At 42.2% G+C, this 25,189-nt stretch overlaps 1 protein-coding gene across 6 annotated transcripts in view; it reads right to left on the reverse strand.

The window, feature by feature from the left end:
- Window positions 1-25,189, reverse strand: part of LOC132402573 (uncharacterized) — a 155,551-nt gene that overhangs the window by 109,067 nt on the left and 21,295 nt on the right. The gene's annotated exons all lie outside the window — the stretch shown is intronic.

Genomic DNA, 25,189 nt, shown 5'->3' on the forward strand with positions numbered 1-25,189 from the left:
ATTACAAATGTCACTCCACTTTTCAAGAAGGGAAAGAAGCAGAAGAAAGGAAATTATAGGCAGGTTAGCTTGACCTCAGTGGTTGGGAAGATGTTGGATACAATTGATAAGGATGTGGTTTTGATGTACTTGGGGGCACATGACAAAATAGGCCAAAGTCAGCATGGTTTCCTCAAAGGAAAATCTTGCCCGAGAAATCTGTTGGAATTCTTTGAAGAAATGACAAGCAGGATGGACAGAGGAGAATCAGTGGATGATGTCTATTTGGATATTCAGACAAGGTGCCACACATGAGGACGCTTGACAAGACAAGAGCCCAATGGCATTAGAGGAAAGATTTTAGCATAGTAGAGCATTGGCTGTTTGGCAGTAGGCAAGAAGTGGGAATAAAGTGAGTAGCTGTGTTCCACAGGGGTCTGTGTTGACACTGACTATTTTTACCTTCAAGGTTCAATGTATTTTTATTTTCAAAGTATTTATGCACTGTACAACTCTGAGATTCATCTTCACCAGACAGCCACAAAACAAATAAAACCATGGATGGCATTTAAAGAAAAAGATCAACATACCCATGAAAAAAAGATCTGCCCAAAAGGTAACATGGACATCTACCCCACCATGCGTAAAGAAACACATTGTGCAAACAGCAGCAAGAGCATCAAGCCCCCCATGTACAAAAATGGCAGCGGAGTCCGTGGGAGCAGAGTCCTGGGCTTTGGCTAAGTGGGCTTCGGCATAAGGGGACTTCGGCAAGCCTGTGTGATTGCTCGCTGAGGGGAAGAAGGTAAGGTCGCTAGGTGCTTTTTAGACTTATTCTATTAATCCAGTTCAGGTATGGGGGAGACAGTCAGAGCAGTGGTGTGCTCCGTATGCAGTATGTGGGAGGTCAGGGTCAATACAGTTGTCCCTGATGACCACACCTGCAAAAGGTGTGTCCAGCTGCAGCTCCTATCAGCCCAAGTTAGGGAGTTGGAGCTGGAGCTGGATGAACTACGGATCATTCGGGAGGCAGAGGCAGAGATAGATAGGAGATCAGGAGGTAGTCACACCAAAAAACCAAGAAGTAGGCAGATGGGTGACGGTCCAGAGAGGCAGGGGGAGCAGGCAGAGAGAGCAGAGCACCCCTGCGGCCATTCCCATTAACAATAAGTATACCGTACTGGATACTGTTGATGGGGATGACCTACCAGGAATGAGTTGTAGTGGTCCTGCCTCTGGCACAGAGGTTGAAACCTCAACTAGAAAGGGGAGGAGGGAAGAGAAGAGAGCGATAGTTTTAGGGGACTCTATAGTTAAGGGGGCAGATAGGAGATTTTGTGGGGCAGATCGGGTGTCTCAGATGGTATGTTGCCTCCCTGGTGCCAGGATCCGGGACATCTCAGATCGGGTGCAGGCTATTCTTGAGAGTGAGGGCATGAACCCAGATGTAGTGGTCCATGTAGGGACCAATGATGTAGGTAAGGTGAGTGAGGGGGTCCTGCTTAGGGAGTTCAGGGAGTTAGGAGTGAAGCTGAAAGGCAGGACCTCCAGGGTGACAATCTCGGGATTGTTACCTGTGCCATGTGCGAGTGAGGCGAAGAATAGAATGATTATGCACGTTAATACGAGGCTGAGAGCATGGTGCAGGAAGGAAGGGTTCAGGTTTTTGGATAATTGGTCTTTGTTCCAGGGACATTGGGATCTGTTTCGAAGGGATGGTCTACATCTGAACCGAAGGGGTACTAACATTCTTGCAGGAGTATTTGCCAGTGCTGCTCGGGGGTGGGGGAGGGGGGGTTTAAACTAGATGTGCAGGGGGCAGGGATCCAGATCCAGAGGGTTGGTCAGAAGGTGCATGGGGTTAAATGTGTACAAGGTTTGGGTGATCTTGAGAAGGTCATCAAAATTCAGGGTGCAATTTGCCCAATGGAGGTTCAAGGAGCTGGGTTAGGTACAGTAGACAGTGTTTTAAGCAAAGAGAGGAGGAATGGGCTAAGAATTCTATACTTGAATGCGTGTAGTGTCAGAAATAAGACAGATGAGCTTGAAGCTCAGATGAAAATGGGGAACTACGATATTGTTGGGATAACGGAGACATGGCTGCAAGGGGATCAGGCCTGGGAATTGAGTGTACCAGGGTATACGTGCTATCGTAGAGACAGAAATATGGGAAGAGGGGGTGGGGTGGCCCTGTTGGTGAGGAATGAGATTCAGTCCTTAGCAAGAGGTGACTTGGGAACAGGGGAAGTAGAGTCTGTATGGGTTGAGCTGAGGAACAGTAAGGGTAAAAAGACCCTAATGGGTGTTGTGTACAGGCCCCCAAGCAGTAGCGTGGATATTGGGTACAAGTTGATTAGGGAGTTAACATTGGCATGTGCTAAAGGTAATGCAGTCGTTATGGGAGATTTCAACATGCAGGTGGACTGGGAGAATCAGGTAGATGCTGGACCCCAGGATAGGGAGTTTGCGGAGTGTCTAAGGGATGTATTTTTGGAACAGCTTGTGCTTGAGCTAACCAGGAACGAGGCTATTTTGGACTTGGTGATGTGTAATGAACAGGAATTGATAAGTGATCTTGAAGTAAAGGAGCCATTAGGAAGTAGTGATCATAACATGATAAGTTTTTATCTACAATTTGAGAGGGATAGGGGCAGATCAGAGGTGTCAGTGTTGCAAATAAATAAAGGAGACTACGGAGCCATGAGGGATGAGCTGGCCAAAGTTAAATGGGCGGATGCCCTGGCAGGAAAGACAGTGGATCAGCAGTGGCAGATATTCTTGGGCATAATACAAAAGATGCAAATGCAGTTCATTCCAATGAGAAGGAAGGATTCAAAGAAGGGGAAGGGGCCACAGTGGTTGACAAAGGAAGTCAGAGATTGTATAGCATTAAAGAAAAAGAAGTATGACAGGGCTAAGATGAGTGGGAATACAGATGATTGGGAAAGTTTTAAGGAACAGCAGATCTTAACTAAAAAAGCAATACCGAGAGAAAAAATCAGGTATGAGCTCAGTCTAGCCAGGAATATAAAAGGGGATAGCAAAAGCTTTTTTAGCTATGTGAAGAGAAAGAAGATAGTTAAGAACAATGTTGGCCCCTTGAAGAATGAATTGGGAGAAATTGTTATGGGAAACAGGGAAATTGCAACAGAATTTAATGCATACTTTAGATCTGTCTTCACCAGGGAGGACACAAGCAATCTCCCAGATGTATGGATGGGCCAGGGTCATAAGATATCAGAGGAATTGAGACAGATTGACATTAGGAAAGAAACTGTGATGAGTAGACTGGTAGGACTGAAGGCTAATAAATCCCCGGGTCCAGATGGTCTGCATCTGAGGGTTCTAAAAGAGCTGGCTCAGGAAATTGCGGATGCATTGGTAATCATTTTCCAATGTTCCTTAGATTCAGGATCAGTTCCTGAAGATTGGAGAGTGGCTAATGTTGTCCCACTTTTCAAGAAGGGAGGGAAGGAGAAAACGGAGAACTATCACCCTGTTAGCCTAACGTCAGTCGTGGGGAAGATGCTTGTGTCCATTATTAAGGACGAAATAGTGGCACATCTAGATGGCAGAAATAGGATTAGGCCGAGCCAGCATGGATTTACCAAGGGCAAATCATGCTTGACTAATCTGTTGGAGTTTTTTGAGGGTGTAACAAGGATGTTAGACGAGGGTAAGCCAGTAGATGTTGTGTACCTAGATTTTCAGAAGGCATTTGATAAGGTGCCACATAGGAGATTGGTGAGTAAAATCAGAGCTCATGGCATTGGGGGCAGGGTTTCAACATGGATAGAAAACTGGTTGGCAGATAGAAAGCAAAGGGTAGCAGTGAATGGGTGTTTCTCAGACTGGCTGGAGGTGACTAGTGGGGTACCACAGGGCTCTGTATTGGGACCACAGCTCTTTACGATTTATGTCAATGATTTAGATGAGGGCATTGAAAACTATATCAGCAAGTTTGCTGATGATACTAAACTGGGTGGCAGTGTGACATGCGAAGAGGACGTTAGGAGAATACAGGGAGACTTGGATAGGCTGAGTGAGTGGGCAGATACTTGGCAGATGTCATTCAATGTGAGTAAATGTGAAGTTATCCACTTTGGAAGCTGGAACAAGAGGGCAGAGTATTGTCTGAACGGTGTCGAGTTAGGTAAGGGAGAAATGCAAAGAGACCTAGGAGTCCTAGTTCACCAGTCAATGAAGGTGAATGAGCAAGTGCAACAGGCAGTGAAGATGGCAAATGGAATGTTGGCCTTTGTTACAAGGGGAATTGAATACAAGAGCAAGGATGTCCTTTTGCATTTGTACAGGGCCCTGGTGAGACCACACCTGGAATATTGTGTACAGTTTTGGTCTCCAGGTTTAAGGAAGGACATTCTGGCAATTGAGGAAGTGCAGCATAGATTCACTAGGTTGATTCCTGGGATGGCAGGGCTGTCTTACGCAGAGAGATTGGGCTTGTACATGCTGGAATTGAGGAGATTGAGAGGGGATCTGATTGAAACGTTTAAGATAATTGAAGGATTTGATAGGATTGAGGCAGGAAATATGTTCCAGATGTTGGGAGAGTCCCGTACCAGAGGGCATGGATTGAGAATAAGAGGTCAGTTATTTAAAACAGAGTTGTGGAAGAGCTTCTTCTCCCAGAGAGTTGTGGAGGTGTGGAATGCACTGCCTCGGAAGACAGTGGAGGCCAATTCTCTGGATGCTTTCAAGAAAGAGCTGGATAGATATCTGATGGATAGGGGAATCAAGGGATATGGGGACAAAGCAGGGACTGGGTATTGATAGTGAATGATCAGCCATGATCTCAGAATGGCGGTGCAGACTCGAGGGGCCGAATGGTCTACTTCTGCACCTATTGTCTATTGTCTATTGTCTATAATCACGCAAATGGCAACAAGAACCTCACACACAAAAATCACATTGTGCAAACTGTAAGAACATCAACCCCTCATGCATGAAAACAAATTGTGCAAATGGTAATAGGGATATCAAGCCCCCCAAGTGTAAAAAACAAATCATGTAAGCGGCAACAAAAACATCAAACAAATCTTGCAAATACAGCAAGAAAGAATGGGTGAAATCACAGAATGTAAAAAACTGAAAGAGACTAAGTGAAATACAGTACTATCACTGACATATCTCTTTACTTTGTGGAAGCAGGTCAATGCAATAAATGATAATGTAGAGAAAAAATCTGTGAATTACAATAAGTATATATTTATTAAATAAAATAAAATAAGTAGTGTAAAAATTTAGGAAATTTTAAGAAGTGCTGAGATAGTGTTCACGTCCATTCAGAAATCAGACAACAGAGGAGATTTGAAGCAAGAAGCTGCGAGTGGAACGTCTGACAGGATTTTCAGAGAGAAGGCATTTTACTCCTCAGGGTAAAGAGAAACAACACTGTGCAGGTGCAGGATGTCAGCCAGTAGAGAGCGGGAAGATTTTAAAAAGAAGACCGCCATATACAGCCAGCAGTGTTTGGAGCGGGCAGCAGAGTGAGAGGGCTTTGACTCAAATGGGGCTTTGGCGAGGAAAGGCCAAGGTGAAGAACGGATTCATAGATAACGGCCTTCGACTTCCCTAGCAGACTTTTCCCTTTCGCCCGTGGTCCTCTTCTGCTAACCTCCGTTGCTCTGTCATGGCAGGTGAGTTCAGACCCATGCCATGCTTCTCCTGTGACATGTGGGAACTCAGGGAGGCTGACAGTGTCCCTGAAGACTTTGTGTGCAGGAAGTGTGTCCAGCTGCAGTTTCTGATAGACCGCATGGTGGCACTGGAGCTGCACATGGACTCAGTTTGGAGCATCCAAGATGCAAAGAATGTTGTGGATAGCACATTTAGTGAGTTGGTCACACGGCAGTTTAAGGATCTAAGGAAAGATAGGGAATGGTGACCAACAGGAAGAGTAGTACCATAGAACCATAAAACACTACAGCACAGTACAGGCCCTTCAGCCCTCCATGTTGTGCCGACCCATAAAATCCTTAAAAAAGTACTAAACCCACACTACCCCATAACCCTTAATTTTTCTTTCATCCATGTGCCTGTCCAAGAGGCTCTTAAATACCCCTAATGTTTTAGCCTCCACCACCATCCCTGGCAAGTCATTCCAGGCACTCACAACACTCTGTGTAAAAAAACTTACCCCTGATGTCTCCCCTAAACTTCCCTCCCTTAATTTTGTACATATGCCCTCTGGTGTTTGTTATTGGGAAACAGGTACTGGCTATCCACCCTATCTATGCCTCTCATAATCTTGTAGACCTCTATCAGGTTCCCTCTCATTCTTCTACACTCCAAAGAGAAAAGTCCCAGCTCTGCTAACCTTGCTTCATATGACTTGTTCTCCAAATCAGGCAACATCCTGGTAAATCTCCTCTGCACCCTCTCCATAGCTTCCACATCCTTTCTATAATAAGGTGACCAGAATTGAACACAATACTCTAAGTGCAGTCTCACCAGAGATTTGTAGAGTTGCAACATGACCTCTCTACTCTTGAACTCAATTCCCCTGTTAATGAAGCCTAGCATCCCAAAGGCCTTCTTAACTATCCTATCAACCTGTGCAGCAACCTTGAGGGATGTATGGATTTGAACCCCAACATCCCTTTGTTCATCCACACTCTTAAGTAACTGACCATTAATCCTGTACTCAGTCTTCTGGTTTGTCCTTCCAAAATGCATCACCTCACACTTATCCGGATTAAACTCCATCTGCCATTTTTCTGCCCAACTCTGCATCCTGTCTATATCCTCTTGTAACCTTCAACAACCTACAGCTCCATCCACAACTCCTCCAATCTTTGTGTCATCCGCAAACTTACTCACCCATCCTTCCACCTCTACATCCAGGTCATTTACAAAAATCACAAATAGCAGCGGTCCCAGGACAGATCCCTGCGGCACTCCACTATTCACCGACCTCCAGGCAGAATACTTTCCTTCCACAACTACCCTCTGCTTTCTTCCTTTAAGCCAATTTTTTATCCAAACAGCCAAGGTTCCACTTACCCCATGCATCATTACCTTCTGGATGAGTCTCTCATGAGGCACATTGTCAAATGCTTTGCTAAAGTCCATGTAGACCACATGAACTACCCTACCCTTATCAACTTCTTTCATTACCTTTTCAAAAAGCTCAATCAGGCTTGTGAGGCACGATCTTCCCTTTACCATGTTGACTATTCATGAGTAGACTGTACTTCTCCAAATGCTCGTTAATCCTATCCTTAAGAATACTTTCCAGTAGTTTGCATACCACCGACGTAAGACTCACCGGTCTATAGTTCCCAGGTTTCTCCATATTACCTTTTTTAAGCAAGGGAACTACATTTGCCATTCTCCAGTCCTCCAGCACTTCCTCTGCAGCCAAAGAGGATTCAAAGATCATAGCTAATGCTCCAGCAATCTCTTCTCTCAATTCCCACATCAACCTGGAGTGTATCATATCCAGCCCTGGGGATTTATCAGTCTTAATGTTTTTAAGAAGGTCCAGCACTTCTTCTTCCTTAATCTCCACGTTGTCCAGCACACAGGCCCACTCTACTTTGACCTCATCCTGTCTGAAATCCTTTTCACTTGTGAGTACTGAAGCAAAGTATTCATTTATGTCCTCCCCAACCTCCTCTGCTTCCAGGCACATGTTGCCCTTTTTATCCTTTAGCGGTCCCACCTTTGTTCTTGTCATCCACATACGCATTGAACGCCTTGGGATTCTCCTTAATCCTACATGCCAAGACCTTCTCATGCCCCCTTCAAGCTCTCCTAACTCCTTTATTAGCTCCTTCCTGGCTACCCTATATTTTTCATAAGCCCTTCCTACTTCTGGCTTCTAATATCTAACATATGCTTCCTTTTTCTTCTTGACAGGTTGCTTCACATGTTTCATCAGCCACGGTTCCATTTTCCTTCCATTATTTCCTTGCCTTAGTGGACAAACTTATCCTGAACCCAGCTCAAGTGATCCCTAAACTTCTCCCACATTACTTCTGTGCTTTCCCGTTTGAACATCTGTTTCCAAGTTACTCTCGCTAGTTCCTGCCTCATTCCTTCAAAGTTAGTCCTTCTTCAGTTAAGCACTTTACCATTTTGTCTAATTTTATCCCTTTCCATAGCTATGCTGAAGCTAAGGAAGTTGTGGTCACTCTCACAAAAATGCTCCCCCACCAAGAGGTTGGACAGGTTCATTACCCAGAACTAGATTCAGTATCACCTCTCCTCTCGTCAGCTGTCCACATACTGTGTCAGGAATCCTTCTTGAACACACCTGACAAATTCAGCCCCATCTATCCCCCTTGCACTCAGGAGGTGCCAGTCAATATGAGGGAAGTTGAAATCACCCATAACTACTACCCTGTATTTCCTGCACCATTCTAAAGTCTGCCTGCTTATCTGCTCCTCGGTGTCCCAAGGGCTATTTGGGAGCCTATAGACTACCCCCAGCACAATGACTGATTCCTTCCTATTTCTGACTTCCACCCAGACTGACTCCGTGGACAGTCCTTCTGCAGCATCCTCCCTTTCTATAGCTGTGATACTATCCCTGACCAGCAATGCCACTCCCCGCTCTTTTCTACCTCCCATCCTATTCCTTTTGAAACATCTGAACCCCAGGACCTGCATCATCCAATCCTGCCCTTCTTCCAACCAAGTTTCAGTAATGGGCACAACATCATAGTTCTTCGAAATAATCCATGCTCTAAGTTCATCCCTCTTGCTCCTAATACTCCTAGCATTGAAATAGACACATTTCAACCCCTTTAACTGGCTACAATTATGTTCTGTCCCCTGCCTGTCCTTCCTCATCAACTCAGAACTCTTAGCATCATGCTCTTACCTTAATCCCTGCACTCACATTCTGATTCCCACCCCTCTGCCAAACTAGTTTAAACCCTTCCCAACAGCTCTATCAAACCTGCCCGCCAGAATATTGGTCCCCCTGGTATTCAAGTGCAACCCGTCCTTTTTGTACAGATCACACCCACCCCAAAAGAGGTCCCAATGATCCAGAAATCTGAATTCCTGCCCTCTGCTCCAATCCCTCAGCCACACATTTATCCTCCACCTCATTCTATACCTATTCACACTGTCACATGGCACAGACAGTAATCCTGAAATTATTACCTTTGAGGTCCTGCTTTTCAACTTCCTTCCTAACTCGCTGTGGTCTTCCTTCAGGACCTCTTCCCTTTTCCTACCTATGTCATTGGTACCAATATGTACCACGACCTCTGGCTGTTCTCCCTCCCACCGCAAGATATCTTGGACACGATCAGAAACATCCCAGACCTTGGCGTCTGGGAGGCAAACTACCATCTGAATTTCTTTCCTGTGTCCACAGAATCGCCTGTCTGAATCCCTGACGATAGAGTCCCCTATCACTACTGCCTTCCTCTTCCTTTCCCTACCCTTCTGAGCAACAGGGCCAGACTCTGTGCCAGAGGCACGGCCACTGTCGCTTCCCCCAGGTAGGCTGTCCCCCTCCAAAAAAGTACTCAAACATGAGTATGTATTGTCAAGGGGTACAGTCACAGGGGTACTCTCTAGTTCCTGACTCTTCCCCTTCCCTCTCTTGGCTGTGACCTAGTTCTCTGTCCCCCGCGGCCCTGGAGTGACCACCTATCTGTAACTCCTCTCTATCACCTCCTCACTCTCCGTGACCAGACGAAGGTCATCGAGCTGCATCTCCAGTTCCCTAACACGGTCCCTTAGGAGTTGCATCTCAATGCACCAGGTGCAGATGTGGCCGTCCAGGACACTGGGAGACTCCACGGCCTCCCACATCTGACACTGACCACAGAAAACTGGCCTCACACACATACTACCTCCTTTTGCAATCAACAACTGCCTCACCTCGTCCCATTACTGCCGAAGCCCGTGGAGCCAAAGCCCTTTCACTCTGCTGCCCGCTCCCAAGGCTGCCCGCTGGATATGGCTGCCTTCTTTTTAAACTGTTTGCGCTCAACTGGCTGACATCACGCGCCTGCGCAGTCTGGCCCCTCTCTTCCCCCGAGAACTCAAAATGTCTTCCCGCCGGAAAGCCTTAGGTGCTCTCCCACTGCCTTCTTGTTCCAAATCAGGAACAGGAATTAGTAGCAACAAGGTAGTCCAGGAGTCTCCTGCAGTCATCTCCCTCCAAAACAGACACACCGCTTTGGAGTCTGCTGGGTGAGGTGGCTCATCAGGTGAAGGCAGCAGTAGCCAGGATCGTGGCACCGTAAATGGCCCTGCTGCTCATGAGGGCAAGAAAAAGAGTGGTGGAGCTGTTGTGGAAGATGATTCCATGGTAAGGGGATTCGAGAGGAGCTTCTGTGGTCACAAATGGGACTCCCGTATGGTGTGTTGCCTCCCGGGTGCAGAGGTCAGAGATGTTTCAGAGAGGCTGATGGGCATTCTGAGAGGGGAGGGTGAGCAGCCAGCTGTCGTGGTGCATGTAGGTACTAACAATATAGGAAGAAAGCGGGATGAGGTCTTAGGAATTTAGGGAGATAGGAGATAAATTAAAGAGTAGGACCTCAAAGGTAATAATCTCAGGATTATTACCGGAGCCACGTGCTAGCCAGAGTTGGAATAGCAGGATAGCTAGAATGAATATGTGGCTTGATCAGTGGTGCAGGAGGGAGGGTTTCAGATTCTTGGGGCATTGGAACTGCTTCTGGGGGAGGTGGGTACAGTACCGTCCGGACGATCTACAACTGGGCAGGGCTGGGATCAATGTCGTAGGGAGATTGTTTGCTAGTGCTGTTGGGAAGTTTTTAATTAATATGGCAGGGAGATGGGAACCCACACAGAAAAGAAGAGGGAAGTTATGCAGAGACCAAAGCAAGACTTAGTGAAGAAAAAAGTAAGAGTAGAGTTGTATAAAATTGCATAGGTAACTAGATTTCAAATGGACAATGAGTATAAGGTCACTTTAATTAAACTCCCGTAGTATTAGAAACAAGATTAGTGAACTTGTGGCACAGAGTTCACCAAGACATGTGATTCATCGGCCATTACAGAAACCTGGTTGCAAGGTGGAGATAATTGGGAATTAAATATCCAAGGTTATCAGGTGACATGGAAAGATAGACAGGAAGGCAAGGGAGGTGGAGTGGCGCTCTTAATTAAGAATGAGATCAGGACAATTATGAGAGATGATATAAGATCTACGGAGCAGAATGTTGAGTCCGAGTAGAGATTAAGAACAGTAAAGGGATAAACATGGTTGCAGGAAGGGTGTGATTGGCAACTAAATATTCCTGGATTTAGTTGCTTCAGGTGTGATAGAGTAGGAGGGGCCAGAGGAGGAGGTGTTGCATTGCTTGTCCGAGAAAATCATATGGCAGTGCCTTGGAAGGATAGATTAGAGAGCTCCTCTAGGGAGGCCATTTGGGTGGAATTGAAGAATGGGAAGGGTGTAGTAACACTGATAGGAGTGTATTATAGGCCACCTAATGGGGCGCATGAGTTGGAAGAGCAAATGTGTAAGGAGATAGCAGATATTTGTAGTAAACACAAGGTGGTGATTGTGGGAGATTTTAATTTTCCACACGTAGACTGGGAAGCTCATTCTGTAAAAGGGCTGGATGGTTTAGAGTTTGTGAAATGTGTGCAGGATAGTTTTTTGCAACAATACATAGAAGTACCGACTAGAGATGGGGCAGTGTTGGATCTCCTGTTAGGGAATGCGATAGGTCAGCTGACAGATGTATGTGTTGGGGAGCACTTCGGGTCCAGTGATCACAATAGCATTAGCTTCAATATAATTATGGAGAAGGACAGGACTGGACCTAGAGTTGAGATTTTTGATTGGAGAAAGGCTAACTTTGAGGGGATGCGAAGGGATTTAGAGAGAGTGGATTGGGTCAAGTTTTTTTATGGGAAGGATGTAATAGAGAAATGGAGGTCATTTAAGGGTGAAATTATGAGGGTACAGAATCTTTATGTTCCTGTTAGGGTGAAAGGAAAGGTTAAAGGTTTGAGAGCACCATGGTTTTCAAGGGATATTAGAAATTTGGTTCAGAAAAAGAGGGATGTCTACAATAGATATAGGTAGCATGGAGTATAGGAATTGCTCGAGGAATATAAAGAATGTAAAAGGAATCTTAAGAAAGAGATTAGAAAAGCTAAAAGAAGATACGAGGTTGGTTTGGCAAATAAGGTGAAAGTAAATCCGAAAGGTTTCTACAGTTATATTAAAAGCAAGAGGATAGTGAGGGATAAAATTGGCCCCTTAGAGAATCAGAGTGGTCAGCTATGTGTGGAACCGAAGGAGATGGGAGAGATTTTGAATGATTTCTTCTCTTCGGTATTCACTAAGGAGAAGGATATTGAATTGTCTAAGGTGTGGGAAACAAGTAAGGAAGTTATGGAACCTATGACAATTAAAGAGGTGGAGGTACTGGCGCTTTTAAGAAATTTAAAAGTGGATAAATCTCCGGATCCTGACAGGATATTCCCCAGGACCTTGAGGGAAGTTTGTGTAGAAATAGCAGGAGCTCTGACAGAGATCTTTAATATGTCATTAGAAACGGGGATTGTGCCGGAGGATTGGCTATTGCTCATGTGGTTCCATTGTTTAAAAAGGGTTCTAGAAGGAAGCCTAGCAATTATAGACCTGTCAGTTTGACATCAGTGGTGGGTAAATTAATGGGAAGTATTCTTAGAGATAGTATTTATAATTATCTGGATAGACGGGATCTGATTAGAAGTAGCCAGCATGGATTTGTGCATGGAAGGTCATGTTTGACAAACCTTATTGAATTTTTTGAAGAAGTTACGAGGAATGTTGACGAGGGTAAGGCAGTGGATGTAGTCTATATGGACTTCAGCAAAGCCTTTGACAAAGTTCCACATGGAAGGTTAGTTAAGAAGGTTCAGTCATTAGGTATTAATGCTGGAGTAATAAAATGGATTCAACAGTGGCTAGATGGGAGATGCCAGAGAGTAGTGGTGGATAATTGTTTATCGGGATGGAGGCCGGTGACTAGCGGGGTGCCTCAGGGATCTGTTTTGTGCCCAATGTTGTTTGTAATATACATAAATGATCTGGATGATGGGGTGGTAAATTGGATTAGTAAGTATGCCGATGATACTAAGGTAGGAGGTGTTGTGGATAATGAGGTGGATTTTCAAAGCTTGCAGGGAGATTTATGCCGGTTAGAAGAATGGGCTGAACGTTGGCAGATGGAGTTTAATGGTGAGAAGTGTGAAGTTCTACATTTTGGCAGGAATAATCCAAATAGAACATACAGAGTAAATGGTAGGGCATTGAGGAATGCAGAGGAACAGAGAGATCTAGGAATAACTGTGCATAGTTCCCTGAAAGTGGAGTCTCATGTAGATAGGGTGGTGAAGAGGGCTTTTGGAATGCTGGCCTTTATAAATCAAAGCATTGAGTACAGAAGTTGGGATGTAATGCTAAAGTTGTACAAGGCATTGGTAAGGCCAAATTTGGAATATTGTGTGCAGTTCTGGTCACCGAATTATAGGAAAGATATCAATAAATTAGAGAGAGTGCAGAGACGATTTACTAGGATGTTACCTGGGTTTCAGCAATTAAGTTACAGAGTAAGGTTGAACAAGTTAGGTCTCTATTCATTGGAGCGTAGAAGGCTGAGGGGGGATTTGATTGAGGTATTTAAAATTTTGAGATGGATAGATAGAGTTGACGTGAACAGGCTGTTTCCATTGAGAGTAGGGGAGATTCAAACTAGAGGACATGATTTGAGAGTTAGGGGGCAGAAGTTTAAGGGAAACACGAGGGGGTATTTCTTTACTCAGAGAGTGACAGCTGTGTGGAATGAGCTTCCTGTAGAAGTAGTAGAGGCCAGTTCAGTTGTGTCATTTAAGGTAAAATTGGATAGGTATATGGACATGAAAGGAGTGGAGGGTTATGGGCTGAGTGCGGGTAGGTGGGACTAGGTGAGATTAAGGGTTCGGCACGGACTAGGAGGGCCAAGATGGCCTGTTTCCGTGCTGTGATTGTTATATGGTTATATGGTTAAAGGAGCAGTTCCATTAGACAGATGCAGCAATGGATTCAGGAAGGGCAGGTCTTATTTGACAAACTCACTGGTGTTCTTTGAGGACATAATGAGTGTAGTGGATAGAGGGGAACTGGCAGATGTTGTATACTTGGATTTCCAGAAGACGCTCGATAAGGGGCCACACAGGAGATTTATAAATAAGATACGGATGCATAGAGTTGGATGAAGTGTATTTGTATAGATAGTGGATTAGTTAACCAATAGAAGGTAGAGAGTTGGTATACTTGAGTGTTTCTCCAGTTGGCAGGCAGTGGTGAGTTGGGTGCCGCAGTGGTCCGTGTTGGGCCCATAGCTGTTTACCATTTACATTGATGATTTGGAAGAGGGGACTGAGTGTAGCGTAGCAAAATTTGCTGATGACACTAAACTGAGTGGAAAAGCAAATTACACTGAGGATGTGGAGAGTCTGCAGAGGGATATAGGTAGGTTAAGTGAGTGGGTGAAGGTCTGGCAGATGGAATACAACGTTGCTAAATATGAGATCATCCACTTTGAAGGGAATAATGGAAGAGCAAGTTATTATTTAAATAGTGAAAGGTTGCAGCATGCTGTTGTGCAGAGGGACTTGGGAGTGCTTGTTCATGAATCGCAAAAAATTGGCTTGCAGTTATAACAGGCTATTAAGAAAGCAAACAGAATGTCGCCCTTCATTGCTAGAGGGATTGAATTCGAGAGCAGGGAGGTCACGCTGCAACTATATAGGGTACTGGTGAGGCCACACCTAGAGTACCGTGCGCAGTTTTGGTCTCTATGATTGAGGAGGATATACGGGGATTGGAGGCAGTGCAGAGGAGGTTCACCAGGTTGATTCCAGGGATGAAGGGGTTAACCTATGAGGAGAGTGAGTTGCCTGGGATTATACTGTCTGGAGTTCAGAAGAATGAGAGGGGATCTTATAGAAACATTCAAAATTCTGAAAGGGATAGATAAGATAGAAGTAGGAAAGTTGTTTCTATTGATAGATGAGACTAGAACTAGGGGACATTGCCTCAAGATTCAAGGGAGAAGATTTAGGATGGAGATGAGGAGAAACTGTTTTTCCCAGAGAGTGGTGACTCTGTGGAATTCTTTGCCTTGGGAAGCAGCTGAGGCTTCTTCACTAAATATATTTAAGATACAGTTAGATAGGTTTTTACATAGTAAAGGAATTAAGGGTTATGGGGAAAAGGCAGGTAGATTGAGCTGAGTTTACAGACAGATGAGCCATTGAATGGCGGAGCAGGCTCAATGGGCTGGATGGCCTACTCCTGCTCCTTTTTCTTAAGTTCTTGTGTGATAAGCTGTCCCCAAATCAGGCTTCTATGCCTTCTTCCTGATGATTGCTATAAGAAGGTGACATGTCATGGGCGGTAGAGGGCTTTAATGATGGACACTGCCATTCTGAGGCACCACTGCTTGATGATAACCTGTACGCTATGGAGGCTAGTGTGCATGATGGAGCAGGCTAATTTTACAACACAGCCTCAGAATAGAAGGATGTTTATTTAGAAAGGAGATGAAAAAGAAATTTCTAGCCAGAGGGTGGTGAATTTTTGGGATTCATTGCCATAGGCAGCTGTGGAAGCCAAGTATTCATGTATATTTAAGGCAGCTATTGGCATATTCTTGATAAGTCAAGGCATGAAGGGATGTGGGGAGAAGTGTCGGAGATGGTGGCTGAGAGGGAAATGGATGAGCCATGATGAAATAGCAGAGCAGACTGGATGGGCCATATGGCCTAATTCAGCTCCTATAGCTTATGGTCATATGTTCTAATTAAACTGAACAAAACATCATCGATGTTTTTCCATTGTCATGTGCACCAAAGTACAGTGAATCAGAATTTCATGAAATTCATCGTAACATGGTAGCAGTATATTTCAATAGATAATAACAAAAACTGTAAATTATATATAGAAGTTAAAAGAGCTAATTTGAATAAGTAGTACTGAAAGAAGCTGCAAAAAGTTGTTAATTCAGTTGACTCCATCTTGGGTACTAGTCTATATCTTCAAGGACGGTGTCTCAGAAAGGCAGCATCCATTATTAAGGACCTCCAGCACCCAGGGCATGCCCTTTTCTCACTGTTACCGTCAGGTAGGAGGTACAGAAGCCTGAAGGCACACACTCAGAGATTCAGGAACAGCTGCTTCCTCTCCGCCATCCAATTCCTAAATGGACATTGAAATCTTCGACGCTACCTCACTTTTTAAAATATATAGTATTTCTGTTTTTACATGATTTTTTAATCTATTCAATGTATGTGCAGTAATTGATTTATTTAATTATTTTTGATTTTGCGTTTGATTTTTTTTCTCTTCTTGTATATTATGTATTGCATTGAACTGCTGCTAAGTTAACAAATTTCTCGTCACATGCCAGTGATAATAAACCTGATTTTGATTCTGAAGAGAAATAAAAGTACAGAGCTAATGTTCATGAGTAAATGTCCATTCATAAATTGGATGGCAGAGGGAAAGAAGCTATTCCTGAATTGCTGAGTATGCTTCAGACTTTTGTGCATCCTTCATGAAGGTAGCTATGAGAAGAGGGCATATCCTGGGTGGTGGGGGTCCTTAATTTTGGATGCCACCTTTTAGAGGCCTCACTCCCTGAAGATATCCTGGATGTTGGGGAGGCTAGTGTCCAGCATTCAGGACAACACATAATTTTGGATGTCCTCCAGACAGATCATTCAAACATGAGCACATCAACATGGTGCAAAGGAAAACACAACTGATTGCTGAAAATAGAGTGTCAAAGTAACAGAGAATGTGCAATGTACATAACAATACAGTGCAAGTACGTGAAGAATAAGTTGAGAGATCAAGAGTTTATCTTTAATATTCAAGAGATCTGAAGAATTTTATAATTCTGTTGAAAAATTCCCCTTTATCACACTATAATTTATTTTCTGTTTGTTGATATCCCAGATATTTATATTCATCCTTCGGTTGTATTGTATCCTGCTGCAAAGTTTTATATTCTATCAGCTCGATTACACCTTTCTTTATGTTTAATGTTCCGTACTTATCTAGTCCAAAGTTCATGTTTATATCTTTAGAAATTATTATGATTATTTCTTTTTTTTTCTGTATTGCATAGTTTGTTATCTTTTACACACTGGTTGTCCACCTTGTTGGTGTGGTCATTCATTGATCCTATTATGGTTATTGGATTTATTGATAATGGCCAGATGAATCTGAGGGCTGAATATGGTGATATATATGTACTTTGATAATAAATTTACTTTGATCTCTGAACGGTGAACTTTGGGATTATGGTATTGAAGCTGCATCTGTAGTCAAGAAATAGATGTAGGTGTCTTTATTACCCTGGTATTCCAGAGATTGTATCTGCTGTGAACTTGACTTGGCTATAGGTGAATTGCAGTGGTTGAGATTGTCTGGGAGGCTGGAGTTGATGTGGACCAACACCCTCCTCCATCTGGCAGAACTGGTCCTCACCCTAAATAATTTCTCCTTCGGCTGCTCACACATTCTCCAAACTTGAGGGGTGGCCATGGATACCAGTGTGGGCCCCAGGTATGTTTACCTCTTCATTGGCTATGTAGAATAGTCCATGTTCTGAGCCTTCAATGATAATACCCAACTCTTCATGCACTACATTGACAACTGCATTGGTGCTGTTTCTTGCATCCATACCAAGCTCATCAATTTCATCAACTTTGCCTCCTACTTCCTCCCTGCCCTTGAGTTCACTTGGTCCACCTCTGACACCCTCCCTCCCCTTTCTCAATTCCTGTCTCTGTCTCTGGATTCAAACTATCAACTGAGATATTTTAAACTTACCAATTCCCATGATTATCTTGGCTGTGCTATTCCCCTTCCTCAGTTCCTTTGCTTCCATCATATCTGTTCCCAGGGCACAGCTTTCCATTCCAGACAATCAGACATGTCCTCCTTCTTCAAAGAATAGTGTTTCCCTCCTTCCACAAATGATGCTACCCTCAGCCACATCTCCTCCATTTTCCGAACATCCACGCTCACACCATCTTCCCACCACCTTAACTGTGATAGAGTTCCTCAAGTCCCTACCTACCACCCCACCAGTCTCTTCATCCAGCATATTATCCTCCGAAACTTCATCTCTAAATAGATTCTACCACCAAACATATCTTTACCTCTCTCCCCTCCACTTTCCACAAGGATTGCTCCTCCATACTTAAACTAATGGCACTTTGTGCATTACTGTGACATCCTGGTGCTGCGGATGATGCTGAGAATGTTCTACGAGGCTGTGGTGGCCAGTGCTATCATGTTGGCTGTTGTGTGCTGGGCAGCAGGCTGAGGGTAGCAGACACCAACAGAATCAATCAACTCATTTGTAAGGCCAGTGATGTTGTAGGGGTGGAACTGGACTCTCTGGCGGTGGTGTCTGAAAAGAGGATGCTGTCCAAGTTGCATGCCATCTTGGACAATGACTCCCATCCACTCCATAATGTACTGGTTAGGCACAGGAGTACATTCAGCCGGAGACTCATTCCACTGAGATGCAACACTGAGCGTCATAGGAAGTCATTGCTACCTGTGGCCATCAAACTTTACAACTCCTCCCTAGGAGTGTCAGACATCCTGAGCCAATAGGCTGGTCCTGGACTTATTTCCACTTGGCATGATCAACTTATTATTATTTAATTATTTATGGTTTTATATTGCTATATTTCTACACTATTCTTGGTTGGTGCGGCTGTAACGAAACCCAATTTCCCTCAGGGTCAATAAAGTATGTCTGTCTGTCTGTCTGTCACTTATTTTCTGCTACTTATCTAGTTAATAACATTTTTCTATTACTGTCTTGTTTTTATCTACCGCTTTGTTTGATTGCCTGAGAGGAAGCCAAACACAGTTTCATTGTACTTATGTATAATGACAATAAAGATCATTCAATTCAATTCAATAATTCCATTGTCCATTCATCCCTCCCTACGAATTTCCCTCCCAGCACCTATCCCTGCAAGAGGCCCAAGTGGCACACCTGCCCATTCACCTCCATTCAGGGTCCCAAACAGTCCTTCCAGGTGGGGCAACACTTCATCTGCAAATCTGATGGGATCATCTATTGTGTCCAGTGCTCCTAATGTGGCCTCTTCTACATTGGTGATACCCATTATAAAACTGGGAGACCGCTTTGTCGATACCTCTGCTCCATCCACCAAAAGTGAGCTTCACATTGGTGAAACACTTAAATTCAGATTCTCATTCCCATTCCAACATGTCAGTCCATGGCCTCCTCTTATGCCAAGATGAGGTCAGCCTCAAGGGAGAGAGCAGAAGGGTCTCAGCCCAAAACATTGACTGCTCCTTTCAATGGATGCTGCCCGACCTGCTGAGTTCATCCAGCTTTTTTGTACGCTTTGCTTTGACCACAGCATCTGAAGTGTATTTTGTGTTTACATAATGTTCTATCTGGGTTTCCTCCAACCTGATGGCATGAATATCAATTTCTCCTTCTGGTAAAAGTTTTTCCCTTACACGTCCCTTCTTTTTCTATTCCCGTTCTGACCTCTTGCCTCTGCTCAACTGCCTATCACATCCCCTGGGTCACTTATTCCTCCCCTTTCTCCTACGGCCTACTCTCCTCTCCAATCAGATACCTTCTTCTCCAGCTCTTTATCTTTCCCACATACCTGACTTCTCCTATCACCTTCCAGCTATCCTCCTTCTCCTCCCCCCCACCTTTTCTGTCCTGAAGAAGGGAATCTGCCCGAAATGTCGACTGTTTATTCATTTCCATAGTTACTGCATGACCTCTTTGCAGAGTTCCTCCAGCTTTTTGTATGTGTTGCTTAGTTAAAGATGTCTGTGAATGGACCCACCAGCTAATCTAAGTACATGACCTGGTCAGCCGCTTTCCATGGGTTCACTCCCGTGAGGGCTGATCTCATGACTGTGACGGTGACGGGTACTTTGGAGGCTGTTGGGCAGGTGGTGTCGTTCCATTTCTGTTCCATTGAAAATGTATATAGAATGATTTGAGCTCATTATGGAGGGATGTTTTGTTGCAGTTGGTTGAGGCACAGAAGTTCAAATTCAAGTTTATTGTCCGATGATTGTACATATGTATGACCATTGCACCATAGGATATAGGAGTGGAATTTGGTCATTTGGCCCATTGTGTCTGCTCCACCATTTCCTCATGGTTGATTCATTTTCCCTCTGAGCCCAATCACCCGCCTTCTCCCTATATCCCCAAGAGTATATCAATTTCTGCCTTAAATATACCCAATTACTTGGCGTCCACAGCTGCCTGTGGCAACAAATTCCACAGATTCACCACTCTGTGCCTAAAGAAATTCCTCCTCTTCGCCGTTCTAAAAGGACCTCTCTATTGTGAGGCTGTGTCCTCTAGTTTTAGACTCCCCACCATAGGACGCACACCAGAGTCAACAGAACTGAGTCTGGATGCAGAGTTTCAACCTGAAGTGTAGACAGTTTCCCCACAGATGCTGTTTGATCACTGAGTTCCTCCAGAAAATTGTTTTGTCACTGCAGATTAGCAGCACCTGCAGTTTGTCCTTCCTTAATGAAACCTATCGACTATTGAAAGGCCTACAAAGAGCCTAAGGATGTCTCCTACTGTGAGAAAATCTCAGACCAGCTGTCCATTTAGAACAAAGATGAAGGGGAATTTCTTTACCCAAAGAGTGCTAAATCTGTTGAATTCATTGCCACAGACAGCTGTGGAGGTTGATAGGTTATTGATTAGTCAGTTCATCAAAGGTTACAGAGGGAAAGCAGGAGAATGAGGTTGAGAGGGATAATAAATCAGCCAGAAGGGAATGACAGAGCAGACTTGATGGGCCAAATGGTCTAATTCAGCTCTTATGTCTTGTGGTCTTCTTCAGAGCCATGTGACAAGTGGCTTTGATCAACTATACAGTACGTTCAAGTGAATAGTGATTTGTAAGGGTGGCAAAGATTATGGGGAGCAGGCAGGAGCTTGGGGTTGAGAAGGATAATATATCAGGCATGAAGGAATGGCAGAGTAGACTCAATGGGCTGAATGGCCTCATTCTGCTCCTATGTTTTATGGTCTCATGGAGCTCCTCCAGCAGATTGTTTGTCGATAAAAATACAGGCATTTGCTGCTCTAATGACAATCAGATCCATTAAATACTTGCTAACTGCTGAGAGATTTAGGCAGCTCTAATTTATTAGCTCACATTTACTAATGAGTAATAGGAAAAAGTTTCATCTACATTCATCTGTATTCACCTCTCCCAATTTGTCGGTTAACAAAGGTAATACTTATACCCAAAAGCAGGGTACTACATTCGCAAATATGATTACTGATTCAAATCCATCAATTGATTGGCTATTGCATAGCTAAGCACGCAAAATACTCGGAATAAGCATAGACGCAAGCGTAATACTTGGAATGGGTATGGACACAAGCAAAACACTCGAAATAGGTATATAGTTCAAAATACTTTGCCGAACACATTGTCTTGTGGTCGCAAGGTTCCTCTTCTTTGTGGTTGCCACGTGCTGTCTGGAATCTTATTTCAGCTACCTCTTCCCTGTCCTACTACACTTCTCCAATGACTTATCCTCTCCCTGATCCTGTCTACATATTTTGCTACACTTGCCCCTCGCCCACCCCTTCTACACGTACCCCCTTACCCTCTTCACATTCTCATTCCCACCGAAAAGAGACTCATTGGGTATAAATGGAGTTGTAAAAGTAACACAATTTGGTCTCGGCAGAACAAGGCAATTCTCATTACACTTATCAACAAGGCTCTCTCAGGGCTGTTACTCATACACATCCATTACTGACGGTTTATTCAAGCCGTCAGGAACACCATTTTAAACCAGATTGAAAATGAGAGAGAGAGAGAAGCCCTCGCTGTCAGGGACGGCCATGGATGCTGTGTACTAGCTGTCAAAGTCAATACACAAGCCAAGGCAGTATAATATGGAGAGCAGGCTGTTGTTCATGCAGCAGGCTCCCCATCTCCATTCATCTGATGAACTCAAAGGAACGGGAAAGACTCATACTGTTTTGCACAAGCAGAGTTGCAGGAGTTGCCAGTTAGCATTGAACTCAACATAGGACTGCCTTAGAGACTCCAGATCTGAATTTTATTCCTGAAGCCTTCCTCATAACTGCAAGGCAGCAGAGGTTTGAGGTCAGAGTTTTTCTTCTCCTACATGAGCTACTAACCATTGGCAGTAGCCAAAAAAGTTATCACAGTTACTTGGAAATCTGATTTATATTTAACTATGGATCATTGGAATAATGAAATACATAGTTGTATTCCACTTGAAAAAATTACATACAATCTAAGAAATGAATATGATATATTTTTGAAAATTTGACCCATACCTACAAAAGATAGGATTAAATACATATTTATTCAGTTCTTGAAAAAACTTCTGAGGTAATTGTAATGTTAAAGTTTGAAATAAATATTGCAATCTAGGAAATATATTCATTTTACAGCATTAACTCTACCTATTAATGTTATTGGTAACATCATCCATTTATCAAGATCCTCTTTTATTTTTTTTAATAATGGCAAATAATTTTGTTTATATAAATTTTTTACATCATTATCTACTCTAATACCTAAATATTTTATCCCATTTATTGACTATCAAAATTGAGTTACTAATCAACATTAATTATAATTTCCTTTGGTAAGGGGTAAAATTTCACTTTTATTCCAATTTACTTTATACACTGATACTTTCCCATATTCTTCCAATCTAAAAGATAATCTTTGCAAAGATTGCAATGGGTTTGTTAAATAAATCAAAACATCATCAGCAAATAAATTAATCTTATATTCTTCTTGATTAACTCTAAAGCCCCCAATGTCTGAATCTGTTCTAATTAATTCAACTAATGGTTCTATTACCAATACAAATAAAGCAGGTGATAATGGGCAGCCTTGTCTAGTTGACCTCGTTAAGCAAAATGGTGTTGAAATCTGACCATTTGTAACTACTTTAGCTTGAGGATGAGTATTTAAGGTTTTAATCCATTGTATAAAAGATTTTCCTTACTCATATTATTCAAATGCCTTAAATAAAAAATCCCATTCCAATCTATCAAATGCTTTTTCTGCATCCAAAGCAACTGCCACACTCATTTCCTCTCTTCTTTGTGCCAAATGAATTATACTAAGTAACCGGGTTATATTATCCATTGATTGTCTGTTTTTAATAAAACCTGTTTGATCCATATGTATTAATTTTAGTAAATATTTAGATATTCTATTATACAAAATTTTTGCTATTATTTTATAATCTGTATTCAACAAAGAAATAGGCCTATATGATGTTGGTTTTAAAGGATCTCTATCTTTTTTTGGCAATACAGTTATGATCATTGTTAAAAAAGATTGTGGGAGTTTATGCATTCTTTCCACTTGGTATATTAATTCCATAAAAGGAGGAATTAATATATCCTTAATTTTTTTTATAAAATTCAGGAGGAAAACCATCTTCTCCTGGGGATTTATTACTCTGAAGTGATCCTAAAGCTTCTTCAACCTCTTTTAATGTAAAGGGCATATCTAATCCTTTCTGTTCTTCCAAATTTAATTTTGGAAGGGTTATTTGTGATAAAAATTTATCTATCTCAGCAATCTTATTTTGTGATTCTGATTGATATAGTTCAGTATAATTTTTTTTAAGTTTCATTAATTTCTAAAGGTTTATAAGTAACCTTATTTACACTGGTTCTAATTGCATTAATTGTTTTAGAAGCCTGTTCTGTTTTCAACTGCCAAGCAAGAATTTTATGTGATCTTTCACCTAATTCATAATATTTCTGTTTAGTTCTCATAATTACTTTTTCTGTATGATACGTCTGGAGTGTATTATATTTTAGTTTTTTATTAATAAGTTGTCTTCATTTTTCTTCTGTCATATATCTTTGAGATTCTTTTTCTAACTTTATGATATCTTTTTCCAATTGATCTATTTCTGCCATGTATTCCTTCTTAGTTTTAGATGTATAACTTATAATCTGATCCCTTAAAAATGCTTTCATCGCTTCCCATAATACAATTTTATCCTCAACTGAATGTAAATTTGTATCCAAAAAAATTGAATCTGTTTTTTCATAAAATCACAAAAATCTTGACGTTTTAATAAAATTGAATTAAATCTCCATCTATAAATTGATTCCTCCTTATCCATCATTATCATTGTCATTATCAAGGGGGAATGATCTGACAGTATTCTTGCTTTATATTCCACACTTTTCACTCTATCTTGAATATTTTTTGATAATAAAAAAAATCAATCCTTGAGTAAGTTTTATGTCTATTTGAATAAAATGAATAATCTCAGATTAATTTTCCTCCATATATCAATCAGGTTTAAATCTTTCATTAACGATAAAGTTAGTTTTATTACTTTTGATTTTGTAGCAGTGTTAGTTGTACCTATCCAAAACTGGATCTAAACAAAAATTAAAATCTCCACCTATTAATATTTTATCATGCACATCAGCCAACTTCAAAAAAACTTCTTGTATGAATTTTGCATCATTTTCATTTGGTGCATAAATGTTCATAAAAGTCCATAATTCTGAAAAAAATTGAGAATGTATAATCACATATCTCCCCACAGAATCAATTTTTACATTTTGTATTTTAATTGGTAAAGATTTATTAACCAAAATTTGCAACTCCTCTTGATTTTGAATTAAATGAAGCTGCAATAACATTTCCAACTCAATCCCTCTTTAATTTCTTATGTTCTGTTTCTGTTAAATGTGTTTCTTGTAAAAAAAAGCTATATCTCCTTTCATTTTCTTAATATATGTTAAAACTCTTTTTCTTTTCACAGGTCCATTAATTCCATTAACATTAAAACTTAAAAAATTAAGTAAATTAATCATTCATAATACCTTGGGAACTCTTTAAAATTCTCCATGTTGCTATGAGTTTCTCCTCAACCATCCAGGCAAAAAAGAAGAAAAATAGAAGAAAGATAACTAATATATAAGAAAAAAAACAAAGTACCCCCCCCACTAATGTTGCGAATAAAAAGAACACAACATTACCCCCCCCCCCATTTTACAGGTCATGGCAATCGCCATGATTGTACACACGAAACTCACAGCTATTGATCAGGAGCTCTTCCAGCTCCCCCGCAAAAAAAAGAAAATATATTATTGAAGAAAAAAAAAGAAAATAATTAATGTCT

The sequence above is a fragment of the Hypanus sabinus genome, chromosome 12 (genome assembly GCF_030144855.1).
Source record: "Hypanus sabinus isolate sHypSab1 chromosome 12, sHypSab1.hap1, whole genome shotgun sequence".
In the NCBI taxonomy this organism is placed as follows: Eukaryota; Metazoa; Chordata; class Chondrichthyes; order Myliobatiformes; family Dasyatidae; genus Hypanus; species Hypanus sabinus.